Source organism: Archocentrus centrarchus, chromosome 22, assembly GCF_007364275.1.
Source record: "Archocentrus centrarchus isolate MPI-CPG fArcCen1 chromosome 22, fArcCen1, whole genome shotgun sequence".
Taxonomy (NCBI): domain Eukaryota; kingdom Metazoa; phylum Chordata; class Actinopteri; order Cichliformes; family Cichlidae; genus Archocentrus; species Archocentrus centrarchus.
Genome location: NC_044367.1, coordinates 8,109,759 through 8,127,158, shown reverse-complemented (window position 1 = coordinate 8,127,158; position 17,400 = coordinate 8,109,759). Strand labels below are relative to the sequence as shown.

General features: G+C 37.3%; 1 pseudogene; it reads left to right on the top strand.

Moving 5' to 3' along the window:
- LOC115772692 (neurexin-3a-like) overlaps positions 1–16,961 on the top strand; it is a 311,850-nt pseudogene extending 294,889 nt beyond the window's left edge.
- Positions 16,962–17,400: the final 439 nt, after the last annotated feature.

The following is a 17,400-nucleotide window of genomic DNA, read 5'->3' as shown; positions in this document are numbered from 1 at the left end:
CTAAGCCAATGCTTTTTTTTTTTCTTCAGTGCTTTTTTCAGTGCTGTTTTGTCTTTTTTTAAATTCTGTTGCCAAGATTTCATTCTCACCTTTTTGCCAGTTGTCTAAAAATGCATTCTTGTATTTTGGCCTCATCATGTGTGGCATGACATTTTGGTGGGTGACAACTGTTTCCAGCTTCACTGTTAAAATAATAATTTTAAAAAAAGATTTTTATTATTTCAAAGCAGGAACAAAAATAAAACTTTTCTTGCCATCAACTTTTAATCCTGAACAAGTTCTATATTAGACTGATTACATAACCAATATTTGTTGCTAATTCGTCAGTCTTCCAGTCTGCTTTCTTTATTCAACCTCCTTCTAAAACTGCTTCACATTTGAACATGTTTTGGTGCTGATGGCAAAAAAAGAATTTTGCCACAAAGTACATTTTTTTCCACATTGTTTTTTTTTTTCTTAAGCAATCATTGTTACCATGGTTTAATAAACTCTTAAAAGCATTCACTTCAGAAAGATCATTTCTTGCATGCATTTTGACTGACACCACGTGCCTGCATTTAGACTAACTTGGTTGTTTTGTCTGCATTTATGTTTAAGTTGGAAGCCATTTTTTGCGGTCGCAGCGTCATCAAATGTCATCTATCTCATCCAACACTGTCTTTCATTTTTTTTTTTTTTTTAGTGTGGCTGTTGTCTGTCTGGTTTGTTTAGAGAAGTTATCAAGTGATTCTGTTCTCTGTTGTAAATTTTCCATTCTCCTTTTTCTTTCAGTTAATTTCATAAGATGGCAAAAAAAAAAAAAGAATTCTTAAATTGTTTGTACTATTAGAAACCCTTAGTGAGGAAATAAACAGGTTACTTTTTTTTCCGTTGGAGAAAGACCAACAGCCAATTTAGCTAATTCCTAGATCAAATTCCCTAAGATGCCAGCATCACTCACTAATGAGATTGGTGTCTAGACAGCCTGTGTTTTACTGAAATTTACGGTATAATTTATTAGCATACTCTTAAGCATAGAACAAATAAATAATAAAGAAAAACATCATGAAACCTTACATTTTTTTGAAATCAAGATTTTCACTCATTCAGTCACCAAGTGTATTCATTACATTCTCTACAATGAAAATTAAACACCTTTAGAAAAGTTTAACACTTTTTCAGTAGTCCCAAAAATACATTGCACTGTAGTACAGAACAGCCCAACAAGTCTTGATGGGTTTTAAGGCTGGAGTCAGTACAAGTCCTTATTAATTTAAGCCTACCATTTACTTCTAATGTTTAGGTCACTATCTTGAACCCCTCACCAAACCAGTCTGCCGTTGCCCCATAATACTCTGTACTCAACTTCGACAGGGGTGCATCAATCTTCCTTCTGGAAGTCAGCGGCCGACTCTTTATATTTGGTTCTCCTTCTCTCTTGCACTTCTTTCATGTGATCCTCTCAAGTTTCTGTCAGTTGTCATCAGGATAATGCCCTCTTTGGCCTATGAACACAGAAGGGTAGTTGTAATAATATGCTGTAGGATTGTCAGGTGATTCTCAAGGTCTTCCGACGACTGCCACTCTGGCGATGTTACTTGGACTTCAACTTCTTTGCCTGTGGCTGCACACCTGTTTTAACAAGTTATGCAATGGATTGCATAAGTGTGACCCCTGCCCTGATGCAAAGAATCTTGCAGAGGGCTGCAGAACGCAAGCAGTCTGCAGAAATTTATGGTGGATGGGAAATGCAAACAATCATAGCGTGCACATTGCATGCACTGTGCATGCACCACGCAACCTGATGGCATGTGACATATGCAGAACACGTGCAGGTTCTGCACATCCATGTGCAGACGGTGGACATTTGCGTAGAGTTGACGTGCTTAACACATGCGTTGTAGATGGTGGTGGATCACTGTGTTGGTAGGATGTACTGAAAGCAGATGTGGCGGAGTGAACACGGCATCCGCTGCTCATCCACACCAAAATTCATTGCAGATGGTAGTGGAAAAGCTATGAAAAGGGTCGCACCCAAGGTATTTTCACAATTTTTCTGAACCCTGCATTTTCCACCACCTTCAGCCTGACTGTGGACAACTGTGGGCTGATGGCGGACTGTTAATGGACTGAACATGTGCATTACAGCGCCATCACGTGCATTAGGGAGTCGTCATGCACAATGTGGACTGATCATGAACTCAACAAGTGCTCATCACATGCACTCTTGTCCGCAACTGTCCACAGTGTCTGCAGCCAAAAATAAGGCAGCACCTAATTTTCGAAAAACTTGGACACGGCAGATGCCTGCGGACCATTGTGGACAATTTCTGCATTTTCTCTGTGTGTTCGTAGCTCTCCGCAGCCATTTTTGCGTCAGTGTGACAGAGGTTTTATTCTATTGAGAGGTGTAACAAACCTATCCAGAGCTTTTGAACAGTAGCTTAGGATGTTATCAATGTTATTCTTGTTGGGACAGGGACAGTGACAGTTTTGGGCATCCAGTTTGTCCCAACTGAAAAGATTGGAAAGACTAGGCAAGATATTGTACATTGCCTTGATTGGGTTCTGCCTGCCAGTTACCCTCTGATTATAGTTAGTATTTGGGTTATCACCAGTGATGACATAGACCTTCCAGAGTTAACGTCCAACAAATCACTCATGACCTTTTTAGGATTGGGTTCCCATCTTCCCCTTTTTATAGAATTTTCACCAATTTTCTGCTGCTTCTTAGGCTTATGTCTAGTTTGTCTGGGAACCTATATGCTTTTATTACACTTTATTACACTAGAAAGTGGTGTCTAAACAGGCCACATATCAACTTGTGTTTTAGTTGCAGTATTTTGCACAAACTGCCACTCTGGTAAACATGTTGCCCATGCCACTGTACTTCTGTGCAGACTCAGTGTTTTCTTATCCAGTGCAAGCCAGTTAATTCTGGTGGTAAATTTTGATCTGGAAGTACTTGCTCGCATGTGCACTTGCTACTATGGAACGTTAATGGAGTGGTTTGTCCACTAATTACAGAGCTGCAGGTTCATTCCTTGCACCTCAACATTCAGAAGTGACCTTGAGCAAGACACTGGACTCCAAGTTATTTTTGATGGCAGGCAAGCAGAAAAGAACAATTACATGCAATCTTTTTGACAATGATTAATGTTCACGAACAATTACATATTATTCACAATTAGAAAAGCTCAAAAATATATGAATCTTTTTTAGAAAAATTAAAATCTGAATTCTATTTATAGAGCTGCTTAATTTTATTATTGTTTTATTTATTTTTTTTTATATTTAATTGATTTCTTTTATTACTTGAGTAGTTCAACTTTATGGAGGTATTTTGTTTGTTATTGATCTATTCTTCATTTATGTTTATGGTATTGGTTGTGTTTTGGCTACTGCGATTTCCCCAAAAAACGTATTGCATCCTAAATTATTAATCATTAACAGATGAACCATGATAAAAGTGAAAGTAACAGGTAAAAGTTAAAACAAAATGTTTTTAATTAATTTCCTTTTTTAAAGGGTTCATTTTACCTATGACATATTAAGGAAAAGGTTTTTTTTTTATTATATATATATATATATATATTCTTCCCTGCTACCACTGATATTTATTTTGAGTTGAGCTCAGACTAATCAAAGATTTGCCATCTTATGGAATTCATATCTAATGACATTTTGACCTACATGGAAGAACATGTAGATATAATATTGAATCATATGTCAGATGACACTACAGGTTTAAAGCTGATATCCTTATTTTTTTTTTTAATCATCAGATGATAATCATTTATAGCCTTCTTAGTGGTAACGTTATAGTGTAATATACAAGGTATGTTTAAGTCAACAAAATGCAGCCATTGCTAAATAACAACAATAGCATGTTCATACAGTTGTGAAAAAGAAAGTATTTCACTTCTAAGGTTTTAGAACATCATATGACATATTACACCATGTTATTAATTATTTAGCAAAACTAAGCAAAAATGCAGAAGCAATGTGTGAAACATGAAGTACCGCTAAAAGAAAAGAATCAAGGTGTTGCAATGAAACAGTCAAAGTCCAGACCTCAACCCCACTGAAACACTGTGGCAGACTTCAAGAGATTTATACATATATATGAAAATGCCCACAAACCTCAAGGAACTGAAGCAACATTTTAAAGAAGAGTGGACTAACACTCCTCCACAACAAAATGAGAGACTGATAAAGTTGTACAGAAAATGATTCCTTCAAGTGATTGCTACTAAAGGTGTTTCTACCAGGCACTGAATCATCTGATGTACTTAGTTTTTCACACACTGCTTGTGCACTTTGCTTAGTTTTTGTTAAATAAATAATGGCACAGTGTAATATGTCATGTGTTGTTGTTCATCTGAGGCTGCATTTGAATAATTTTAAAATCTGCTGCGAACCATATAATTTTCATTTATGTCAATTCAGTTCACTTTTATTTATATAATTCACAACAACAGCTCCTTCAAGGTGCTTTATATTGTAAGGCAAAAACCCTACAATATTAATGTCCTGATATATAAACTTTAAAACTGAAAGATGGTGTACTTTCTTTTTCACGTGACTCATATTTACAGGACAACTTACACTGTGGTCTAAAGTGTTCTCCCTCTAGTGTGACCATACAGAGCATTCTGAAACGACACAAACCATATACCAAGAAAAACAGATGGGTTACTTTTTATTGAACAAATAAGGATTTCAAACAAAATTACAGTCTTTGAAATGTTGTGGCCTGTGCTCAACAGCAACACTTATAATTTGATACATCTTTTAGATTTAAAGTGACAATTTATCCCATTGAGAAAATGATTGATGTATTTACAGTACCAGTCAAAAGTTTGGAAACACTCACCCATTCATATATTTGCAGTATTACAAACTGTGCCTCACTAGAAATAATCAAGTAAGTTACTGGTAATGAAAATTGAACACTTCCTTCTGCTTTGTCTTGACCTTAAAAACATTTAACTAAGGAAATGTGATCTGAGCTATGAAAAAAACACAAAAACCACAATATGTTTATGGGTGAGCTTTGCACTACATGCAATTATAGTTCTTTTGATCATTTTTCAACAGTAGACCACTTTAACCTCTTAACAGCACTAAACCAGTTTTACAAGCTAGATGATCTTACAAGACTCTTTCATGGATTCTGACAGTACTTAAAGTGATATATACGTGAACATTCCATATAAAGGGGTGGGTACCTATCCCTATAGGTCCCTGGCATCCTGGTGCAAGTCAAGAGGTTAAAAATTTGCAGAGGGTAATGGAACAAGCATCAACAACAGTAAGCCATCAAATGAAGAGCTGCAGGTGACAGGCTGCACACCTCCAACTTCTCAGTTAGGTAACAAGCTACCTTTACTGGGCCCTACAGTTTAGACTTGCACTGAGTGCAGCAGAAAATAAGAATGGAAGACCAATTATCAGTATTTTTTTTTTTATTGTCCATCTACCCATTTACCCTGCTTATCAGGTCTGGGTCACAGGGGCAGCAGTTCAATCAGCAATGTCCAGACCTCACGCTCTTCGCAACTACTCCCAATTATGAGGAGATATCAAGATGCTCCCCAGCCAGCTGTCAGACAGCTTATCTTCTCACTAGGACATGAGAGAAACACCTGAGCTGGAAGGCATCCAGGAAGCATGCTAGTCAGATGCCTGGACTACCTCAACTGACTCTGAAGGAGCCGTGCCTCTGCTTTGCACCTCTCTTGAATAACCACACCTCTCACCATGCTTCTTGCCCTTCTCTAAAAGCCTAGATACCCTTCAGAAGAAACTTGTTTCTGCTGCTTGTATCCATAGTTATATTCTTTCAGTCACAGCTGGTGGCCACAGGTGAGAGTAGAAATGTGCACAGATGCTCTGCCAATCCATTTGTAAATCTCCCATTACACTCGTGCCTCACTCATGAGCAAAAGCCAGACACATTTGAAGTCCTCCACTTGAGGCACTTCACCCATTTTCTCCTGAGAACAATGGTCTTGGATTTGGAGTGCTAACCCTTATCCCAACTACTTAGCATTTGGTGGCAAACCACCCTATTGTCGTCCTAACATTGCCACATCATCTGAAAATGCAGAGACGTGATCTTGAGTCTGCTGAACCTGTTTGTCTGCCCTCAGAATGAAATGACCTGTAACTACAGGTGTACTGAAATCAGCCAGGGCAGAAGTCTTTCAGATTGCTACTTTAAGATCCTTAATTTTAATTATCTTATTAGATCAAACAAGTTTCACATCAACTTTGCCCTCAACTCATAACTCTACCTTTAGAGAACACCTTTCACCACTGCACATGGCAACAACATGCACAGAGAGAGAACAAAGGATATCAGCTTTATGCTTGTCTTTTGAATTCTAAATAAAATGCATTCCACATCTAATAAAACATTAATGTATGTTTTGTGTTTTAATTGTGTTCCTCTTTCCCACTACTATTAGTTAAACGTTAACTGTGTCCCAATTGCATACTGTATACTTATACAGTATGTATAAGTATGGGGGGGTGGTGGTGGGGGGGGGGGGGGGGGGGGGGTGTTTGAATTGGGGGTGTTTAGACTGTGAAAGTGACAAATTTATTATATGAGTTTGCATCCTGGTCCCAGTTAAATGGACAACAGCGAACTGCTATGAATACCTTTACAGAGTTGCAGTTTGGCTGCTGCCTGTTACACAGCACACACTGCATCATTTTTTTCCCCCCCCTTTTCTTTCCATTGTAAACTGCTACTTTAAGTTAACTTAGTTATTTGGTTATGGGATTGGGACACAGTGTCTGTCTCCTGTTCTTCTAACATCGGTCGGTCCTATCTGCGCCCAGTTTGCCGTGTTGTTTCTTTTCTACTTTCCCTAAATGCAACTTACTTTAAGCATGCATCAACATCCTGCAGTACAACTAAAACAAAGCCAAACAAGAATAATAACAACAACCCATTCTCAGCCAGTACCGTCTCTCTCTGATGTACACCCAGACTGCACGGCCGGTTCATGTTTAAAAACTAACATTACAGATAGATTTGTCATCAAGAAACACAAGAGAAAGGAGCCCGTCTTCCAGTCGAGTGCCTCTCTCAGCAGTGTCTGTTTTCTATTGTGTGCATCTGGTTGTAGTGTGTGAAAAATTTTAAATGGCTTTGTTCTTTCATCTTAACATTTTTCATTTGATAGTTTTTAACTGGTCATATTTTTGTAATTATCCAATTGATCACTGGCATTTTGGTTTTGATTATGTTTTTTGGCTTCCTAGGTCTGTTTTCTTTTTTTTTTTTCTTTCTTCTTTTTGTTTTTTTTGTAAATCGGATCATATATAAATCACTATTTTGTGAACTATTTTGATATAATTTAACTTTTGGGCTTTGGAACTCCTTCACAGTGACTAGCTTGTGTGTTTTATTTTCATGCTCTCCTAAATTAAGCATAACGTAACATTCAAAACATCACAAGCAACTCAAACATTTTCAAAATATTCACAAGCTCACAAATCAGCAGGTGAAGCAGTTCCAGAGACACGTCTCACATTTCTTAAATTTTTTCAGATTTTTTTAAATCTATTTTCATTAAAAAAGAAAAAGAAATGAAAAAAATTCAGAATAATATTTTGACTGTAATAAAAACAAACAGAAACAAAAACAAATGAATTGCATGGCTAAGAAGTTGCAGTTTAGGGTTTGTAAGACATGTCAGTGTTAGAGTTCTTCTGTTCTTTTCTGTAGATGGGCATGTATATTGCTCATTGTTTGTATATCCCCATCCCTTCCTTACAGCCAAAAGCTCTAATGCCGCCCGACCGCTTCGTACTGCCTTTACATGGACATGGCAACTGACTTACACTGTCACCCTCATCATCCTCATTTCCTATGTAGTATGTTCATAGGTCCCAACCCCTCTTCACCTTTTCCCTTGTCTTTAGAGATATTAAAATATAAAGTCATCCATCCATTTTACACTAAAGAACAAATGGCAAATTAAGCAAAAATTGTAACATGAATAGATTTTAGGTGTCATTGAAGTCTCTTGCAATGAAAAAAAATGCAGATATACACATTTTTTTTTGTACAAAACAACTTATTTACCAGGAAAAAAACAAAACATAAAAAACAGAATTATGGTGTTTATTTTTTATGTTATGTGGTGTGGTTGTATGTGTTGTTGCCTCCCTGTTCCGTCACGTTTTAAGATAGAACACAATCTACAGTGGATAAAAATGACCTTTAACAGTACCAAGTGGCTATCCAACATTCTTACCCAACTTTTCCTTTGTAAATTCTTTTCCTCATGCCTAAATCATGCGGGCAATTTGTTGATGTAAGTTGACAGTATCGAATATTTTTGGTTTCTTCCTATTGCACTGATTTTTAAAGATGCAGTTTGCAAAATGGAAGGCTTTTCAAAATGTGTTTTTTTTTTAGGTATGTCACACTGGTGGCAGGGTAACACTTTATATTAAGGTGCATATATTCAGCATGATCTGCTTTTTATCATTCCCACGAGTAGCTTTATTTCTTAGTCATTTTAAAGAATTTATTAATTCCTTATTCTGCATTACCTTATTATTCAACTATTATGCCAAATTCACTTTCAATAACTAGCTTAATGCCAGCTGTTGGAGATAAATTATTGTGTTCAATAAGGACATTATAAGGGAGGTGAAATGAAAGAACAGCCATTCTCTTGTATTAATAGTGTGTTAATAGTGTCCAAAAATCACATTTAATCAAAAGCTCTGTCACTGCCGTTAGCCAGTCAAATCATTTTTAATATTATGAAAATATCCCAAGAAAGTAGCTGCTTGGGAAGCCTTTTGTTCAGCATCAATTGACAAGATTGTGGCCAATTGTCTTGTTGTATAGCAACAAATTTTGTAGCATGCAGGTTGCGTAGCTTGTGCTAACTAAAGCTTTATCACTCTCAAGCAACACGTGAGTGTGAATACTCCTTTTCATTAATGGCTGAGTAGCTGTAGAATATTTTTATGCAGAACAAGCATTAATAATTGCTTTAAAATAACATTTAAAGTGCAGATATTCTGCTACTATTCATCCAAATAAACAACTGATTATTGATGAATATGTGTATGCAATATAATGTTTTACCAAATGCAGCCAGTGAATTTGGTAGCTGTTACATTTAGTAATTTTAGCAATCATATAACTTATAAAACTGCTTATTTTGAAGCTTGCAAACTGCATCTCTTATCACGTCATGGCTATGTTTGATAGAAATAATAATTCTGAATTTTGTGCTTGTGAATGTTGTGTTTGTGATTATTTGTGAGATACTTAATCGTTTGCTTTTAATTGACATCTAGTTTGGAATGTGCATCAAAGACTGTGTACATGTGCTTTACTGTGTGGACTTTTTATGTCCGTGGAACAGTGGCATTTTGGATGGTTGCTCCAGTGGTGCTAGTTTGAGATTACAGATTGAATCAAACTCGTTTGTATCTGTCCTGCAAAATTAAAAATATCAACCTCGGTCACTAGAAAGTCTATTTTTGTAAAAACCCAAAAATATTTGGGATGCTGTGTGAAATGTAAATAAAATCAGAATGCAATGATTTGCAAAGCTAATAAACCCATATTTTATTCACAATAGAACATAGAAAATTATGTATATATATATATATATATATATATATAAACATGTTTATACTGAGACTGAGTTTTACTTTTACTTCTTCTCTTCTTGTTCTTCTCTTGGCTGCTCCCCTTTGGGGTCACTACAGCGTCTCATCTGCTTCCATCTCACCCTCTCCCTAGCATCCTCCTCTGTCACATCAACCCTCTGCATGACCTCGTTCACTACATCCATGGCTCTTTTCTGTGGTCTTCCTCTTTTCCTCCTGTCTGGCAGCCCCATATTCAGTGCCTTTTGTCCAATATATCCACTATCCCTCCTCTGTCCAAACCATCTCAGCCTTGTCCCTTTAACTTTGTCTCCAAACTGCTCGGCCTAAGCTGTCGCTCTGATGTACTCATTTCTAATATTCTCTATTCTGGTTAGCCTCAGTGAAACTCTTAACATCTTCAGCTTTGCCACCTCTGCTTCCTGTCTCTTTGTTAGTGTCACTTTCTCCAAACCATAGATCATAGCAGGTCTCACTGCCATCTTCATAGTGAAATCTTCTCTTTCATTGTTGCTGCTATAAATAGTCCATGGAGACTGACCTCATGTACCAACCTGTCCATCATTGCAAACAGGAAGGGGCTCAGAGCCAGTCCCCGGTGTGATCCCACCCCCACCTTGAACCCATCTGTCACTCCTAGTGCACACCTTACCATTGTCTCTCTGTCCTCTCTCCTAGACAAACTGAGACATTTTGCTATTTCGTCAAAAATATTACCTCATTTTGAATCTGAAAGCAGTAACAACACCCCCCACCCCTCCCAAAAAAAAAAAAAAAGAAGTTGGGGTGGAGGAAACAAAAGGCTGGAAAAGTGGAATTAGAAAGAAACAGCTTGAGGAACATTTTGCAACTAATTATGTTTAGCGACAACAGGTCAGTAATATGATTGGATAAAAAGAGCAACTTAAATAGGCAGATTTTTTCCAGAAGTAACCATGGGCAGGGGTTCACTGATATGCAAAAAGCTTCATCTACAAATTGTAAAGCAATTTCAGAACCAATGTAAAATTGGGAAAATTTTGAAGATCTCATTATTACATCCACAAATGCAGGTTAAAGTTCTGTTGTGCAATGGAGAAGCCATATGTGACTGTGATCCAGTACCACCCCTGTCCTCTTTGCACCAAAGCTCATTTAAAATGGCCTGAGGCAACATGGAAAACTGTTCTATGGAGAGACAAATTGAAATTTTGGAAAAGATGGATGCCACATCCTCTGGGCTAAAGAGGAGAGACCATCCAACTTGTTATCGGCACTCATTTAAAGGGCCTGCATCTCTTTAATCTCTTTAATGCAGGTGTGCATTGGTGCATATGGAATTAGCAGTTTGCTTATATGGAAAGGCACCATCAGTGCTGAAAGGTTTTAGAGCAGCACACAGTCCCATCCAGATGACTCATGGAAGCCCTTGCATATTTCAGCAAGACAATGTTAAACCGCATACTGCAGGTATTAAAAAAATGCATGGATTCATAGGATAAGGGCCTTTGTCCCTGAACTGGCCTATCTGCAGTTCAGACCTTTCACCAACTGAAAACATTTGGTGCATCAGAAAATGAAAAACACAACAAAGAAGACCAAGGGCTGCTGAGCAGCTAGAATCCTCTATCAGCATTCCTCTCCTAAGAGTCTGCTGAGCAGACTGAGACTGAGAATCTGCTCTCTTCAGTTCCCAGACATTTACAGACTACAGTTTAAAGAAGAGGGGATGCTGCACAACACTAAACATGGCCCAGTCGCAACTTTTTTGGGATGTGTTGCTGCCATCAAATTCAAAATGGGAAATAAATATTTTTCTTAAAATGTTTTCAGTGTTCCGTTGAATAAAAAATGGGTCTATGAGATTTGCAAATCATTGCACTCTGTTTTTTTTTACACAGCGCTCCAACTTTTTTTAAATTGGATTTGTATTAATGTGGTGATTAGCCTCTACTTCTGTTTCCTAACAGATACAGAAATATTAATGAGATGATGAGAGGTGTTGTTATAAATAAGCAAGTTTTATTAACGGCTAGCTTTACTAACTTTAGTAAATAGCTTTACCGATCCCTCCAGCCAATGTAAACATGAGAATCCTTTTGCTCTGCGCTCATTCTTATTAAGACTGTCAAAAGGAATATAGTCTAGTATGTTTATGAAAAGGGAAAAGGAATTAACAAATCTTTAGTTAGATTATTTGTTATCAAATATAACTAATGACAAATATATACGAAAGATTAGATGTGAGTTAAGGCAGCGTGTTTGCAGATGAAAAAAAAAATCTCTGATCTGTGGTTAAGTAGGCATGTGCATATTAAACTGATTTGTTAGGTGACGGGTATTTTACACTTTGGATGCAAGACAGGTTACACAGGGTGAGCCTTCATATTGCCCTGCAAATTAAATTAAAAAGTAATTTTCTGTGCTGCAGGACTATTCTTAGGACAGAATCTTTGTCACTTAGTAAAAATAAACACAATAAAGAACTTGATAATAAAGAATACAATAAATCTTGTCCAAAAAAAATGAAGTAAGAAGGTTCTTAAAGTCATCTAACAGGACCATGCCCTTTTAATGTTAAATCTAAAATTTTACATTAAAAATGCCAACATTTTGGAAGTACATAAAAGTTGATAAAGTAATATGTACTTTTTCTGTATGGTTTGTTGTATCTACACAGAATTATTTGAATCCTAATTTAGGACAATTGAAAATTACATTTAAACTTGAGTGTGTTAATAAATGAAAACAGTGATTAGCATCTAATTCATTAATGAAGGAGCTTTATATTTCTTTTTTTGCAACTCTGTCTTCCAAATTCAGCTCTGCTGTAAGACATTTTTGTAAAACTGTAACTACAAATTTATGTGTTGCTTAGAAGTTTAAAATACTCGGAGAGCCACTGAGCAGTGACACTGAAAGCCACTTTCATGTCAATTATGATGATAATCTATAGTTTGAATTTTTTAAATATATTGTTGCTAATACGACTTTGTTTCTTTAAAAAAAAGCTGTAACACTGTAAAATGTGAATCTAAGCAGATGCAATGATTTGCAAATCATTTAGATCCTGTATTTAAATGACAGCAGTCCAGAGACAACATACCAAAAGACTGTTGTCTCACTGTTCTATTCTTGCTTAATATCTGAATTCAGCTGCTAATTTAAATTTAATCAACACAATTATATTGCACCATGTTTTTGGTTTTTGCAAACAAAGCTGAACTTGCAGGAAATCCAGTTCAGCACCCAGATTATTTTATTACTAGACCGTATTTTTGGAAAACATGCAGGGTGTGGTCTGTCATTGTCTTGCTGAAAATGAGCAAGACCTTTCCCAAAAGAGATATTGTCTGGTTGGCACAACATGTTGCTCCAGAACCTGTATACGCTTTGTATATACTGTCATTGTTAACATACTCAGCTAGCCGTGCTTGAAAGCAAGCTAGATGACCTCTCTTTCCAAAACAAATTTTCTAATTGGTCAGGCCACAGCACAGTGTTCCATGTTGCCTCCATCTGTCTCAAATGAGAGTTGGACCAGTACCTTGGTTATCTATTTTTCCTTTGCATAGTTGCAATTAAAACTCCCTGGGGATTCTATTTGTAGTCATATGTTACTTATTAACCTATTCGGGTGCAAGTTGTTTCAGGTATTTTTGTTTCCTTTTGTTGTTGCTCCACAACTTTTTGAACCTTTTGTTGTGCCTCCAAATGTGTTGTGGGCATCAAATTCAAAGTGGATATTTTAATAGATTATTAATTATTTGCAAATCATTGCATTATGTTTTTATTTCATTTTTACATGCTGTCCCAGCTTTTTGGGGGGAAATATGTTTGCATTGTGGATTTTATCAAAATTATTGTTACTGCATGTCTAATAAAATGATTTTGGCTTGATATATTAGTTTACCTTACATTCTTGAAAAAAGAAGAGCAAAAACTACAGTATCTTATGCTACTAATTTTATGTGGCTCTGTAGTGTAGTGGTTTACACATTTGCTTAGCGAGTGAAAGGTTGCTGGTCCATTAAAATTTAAGATAACTTTGCTGCAGCTTTATAAGTCATACATTTTAAGTTCTTTGGAATTCATAGCAGAATTCAGAAATATGCATAATTTTCTTTGAACTGTGTACGCTCTGACTTAGTAGTAACTGATATGCCAAGTCATTGTCATTGATTTGAAATTAGGTGTTTTTTAAGTCCCGGTGTGTCGCATTTTGTATATTTAATGAAACCTGTAAGTTGTCCTCTAACATGTCTACATGTGTGTCTCCAACCCCAGGAGATGAGTTAGTCATCAGAATACTTGAGGATCCATTAGCGCACCCCTCTGTAGCTCCTCGTGCACCCTTCATTCCCACTCCCTCAACCCACCACCCACTCCTTACCATTATTGAGACCACCAAAGAGTCCCTGTCCAAGGCCACTGAGGCGGGGGTACCTTGCTTGTCGGACCGAGGCAGCGATGATTGTGATGATGATGGCTTGGTGATATCGGGGTATGGCTCTGGGAAAGCGTTCAAGTCTAACCTGCCACCCTACTGACGATGAAGATTTTTACTCAACCTTCTCCTTGGTAACAGATAAGACCTTGTCCACGTCAGGCTTTCAAGGTGACTACAAAGCAAATGCACCCAAGACTTTTATACCTAACAAACCTTCCATCTCCAGACGCAGTAGGACTACCACTACCACCATAGCACTAACCGCAGACCAGAGCCGCACCACCACCACCTCTGCCTCCACCGCAGCCCTCCACAATGCTCCGGCCAAACAGCCGGCTGGCAAAATGAATAACCGCGAGCTAAAACCCCAGCCCGACCTAGTGTTGCTTCCATTGCCCACATCCTTTGAGGTAGACAGCACCAAGCTGAGGGGCCCATTAATAACCTCCCCAATGTTCCATAATATACCCACAGCACTTCCCACAGAGCCAGGCGTCAGGCGAGTTCCAGGGCCCTCGGAAGTGGTCCGTGAATCTAGCAGCACCACCGGGATGGTCATCGGAATAGTGGCGGCCGCTGCCCTGTGCATCCTCATCCTCCTGTATGCCATGTATAAGTACAGGAACAGGGATGAAGGCTCCTACCAGGTGGACGAGAGCAGGAACTACATAACCAACTCAGCTGTGCAGAGCAATGGCGCTGTCATGAAGGACAAACAGCAGAGCTTGAAAGGCAGTAACAAGAGACAGAAAAATAAGGATAAGGAGTATTATGTGTGACTGTGAGACTTTCATGTACATGAGAGAGCGAAGAAAGAGAGCACTAAGAGAACATTTACTTATCAGTTTCCTTGTAAGGAGCTATGACAAATGATGGTATAATATGGAACTTGAAAATTCTTATACTGTGCTGAGTAGTTGAACTGATGATATGTACTGTAACATAAAGCACACTTACTATTAAGCAAAAGCTTAATGACAAGGTTAAATAGCAACTTTAGAGATCTTACTCTTCTATCTGGTCAGACATTATCAGTATAGAAATACTTCACAGCATCATTCTCCTAAGTGACTTTTAGAGCTATGTGATCCTAGGCATTAAACAATTTTTTGTGAAATTGTTAATTACAAACGGCTCATAATCTTATACATTTTCAGCATGTAAACAACATGTAGTGCTTAACAAGAGGGGGTCAGGCACACAATCATTGTAAAAGTAAAGGACTCTTATATCAAAATATTACAAATTTTTATGGTTTATAAATAAGTGCGGTGTCTTACCTATTTTTGCTTTAAGCAAAAGAAAAACAAACAAAAAGAACAGCAAGAAAAGACAACTATTTCTGTGTATAAAATGAAACCAAGTGAGAAAATGGAAAGGGCAGCTCTCATAGCATCTGTTTGCCCTGGCATCGAATTCACCACAATTATTCTCATTGTCTGACTGACACAGTGACTCGCTTTGTTGGAAGAATTTGCCGGTTCTCTTGGTAAGAAATGACTGATTGTAAAATGCATGCCATCCTGATTCTGCAGTAAAGTACGGTATAGTAGAAGTCCAGTATACAGTGTTCAACTTGGACCATGTTCTCTTTAATGCAAAAACCAATACTTCATCATCAGATTGGGACTTCCCCTCTTTTTTGAACCCCTGAAAAACGTCAACTGCGGAAAAAATCTGCTAAAGGTCTAATATTGATGCACAGCCAGTGGTGGTTTTCTCTTTTTGCAAAATTGTATATTGGTTCATTGCATATCATTCTCTTTTTCTATGGAGGTGTCAGGAAGAAGACAAATGCAGTACTACAACACTGTTAACAAATGTGTATACAGAAATAAATCTAATGTTGAAAGTGTGAATTCTATCTGCTGTCACAGTCAACTGTGTCAAAAAAAAAAAGAAGAAATTTGTTTACATATTTTATTACATGCTATCTGTTGTACTTTGTAGGTAGTAAATTGTACATATACCATGACAGTTGTAATTTTTAGTACCACTATTGTACAGACTAAACATATGGTTTATCAACAGATTTCATGAGAAATTTATTAACTGTTAATTTACATGGAGAAAGACTCTAACCAGAATGTGGAGAATCATATTGATATTCATTAAGAATAAAAATGTATTGTTAGCCTAGAAATCTAAACAAAGATGTTTCTAAAGTTGCATGAGTATTTAATTACTTGCAGCTGTCCAACAAATACAAGGTGCCCTTCCTTTTGTACCATGGCTTTCTTGTTCTGGATTTATTTATTTTTGTTAGGAGAGAACAAAGTCAGATTTATGGCAAAGAGACAAAGCAGCTACAAAAGGATGGGCCTTCAGAGTTTGTAAAGACAAAATTCTGTGGACCTTAAATCATTGTTGTCACCTCTTTGTCATTAGTTAACATCTTATTTTGAAAATGTTTTACTGCCCTTTTATGTTCCCATTATCTGTCATTGTCATTGAGTCACAACGTGCAGTCTTTTTCTTAGAAATCACATTTTTGTTATGATTGTTATTATTCATAACCTTTTTTTTCATCAGTTTGATAACAAATAAAACTTTTTTTCCCTCTGAAGATACAGTATACTGTACTCGATGGATAAATATGGTTATTCATGACAATACTACACAGCATTTCCCCTCTCAGTCCCAGCACAGAATCATGTTTACTCTGGCACAGAGGAAAAAACATTTTTTAAAAACCTGAATGTTTAAGTTTTCTCTACAGCTGTTATTAATGACCTAATAAGCAGTCAACACTCTCCTGAGGACTGGGACATTGGGACTGAGACTGTGTGGTTTTGGCAGTTTGTTAAAGCAGCCTGGCAAAATAAGGAGACAACTCAGATGCAGGCATTTGCTGATTGGTAAATCAACATGATGCCATTATTGCCATCAACCAACAAATAAGAAGTTTTGTTGTCATGTATGAAGATAATTGAAATTACCTTCATACATGAAGGCTTGATTAATCTCTGGCTCTCTTCCACAGCATGTCTTTTGTCCTGTCTCCCTGCCCTCGTCCCCAGCTGGTCGTGGCAGATGACTGCCCCTCCCTGAGCCTGGTCCTGCCGGAGGTTTCTTCCTGTTAAAAGGGAGTTTTTCCTTTCCACTGTCACCAAGTGTTTGCTCATGGGGGTTGCTTTCATTGTTGGGTTGTATTATTTTATGGTCTTAACCTTAGAAAATAAAGCACCTTGAGGTGACTATTTGTTGTAATTTGCCACTATATAAATAAAATTGAATGGAATTGAATCAAGATAGATCAGGATATACTGATGAACATGGACAAATTATCATGATCATGGGCCCAGGACACAAACTTGCCACAGGCCCAGGTATAT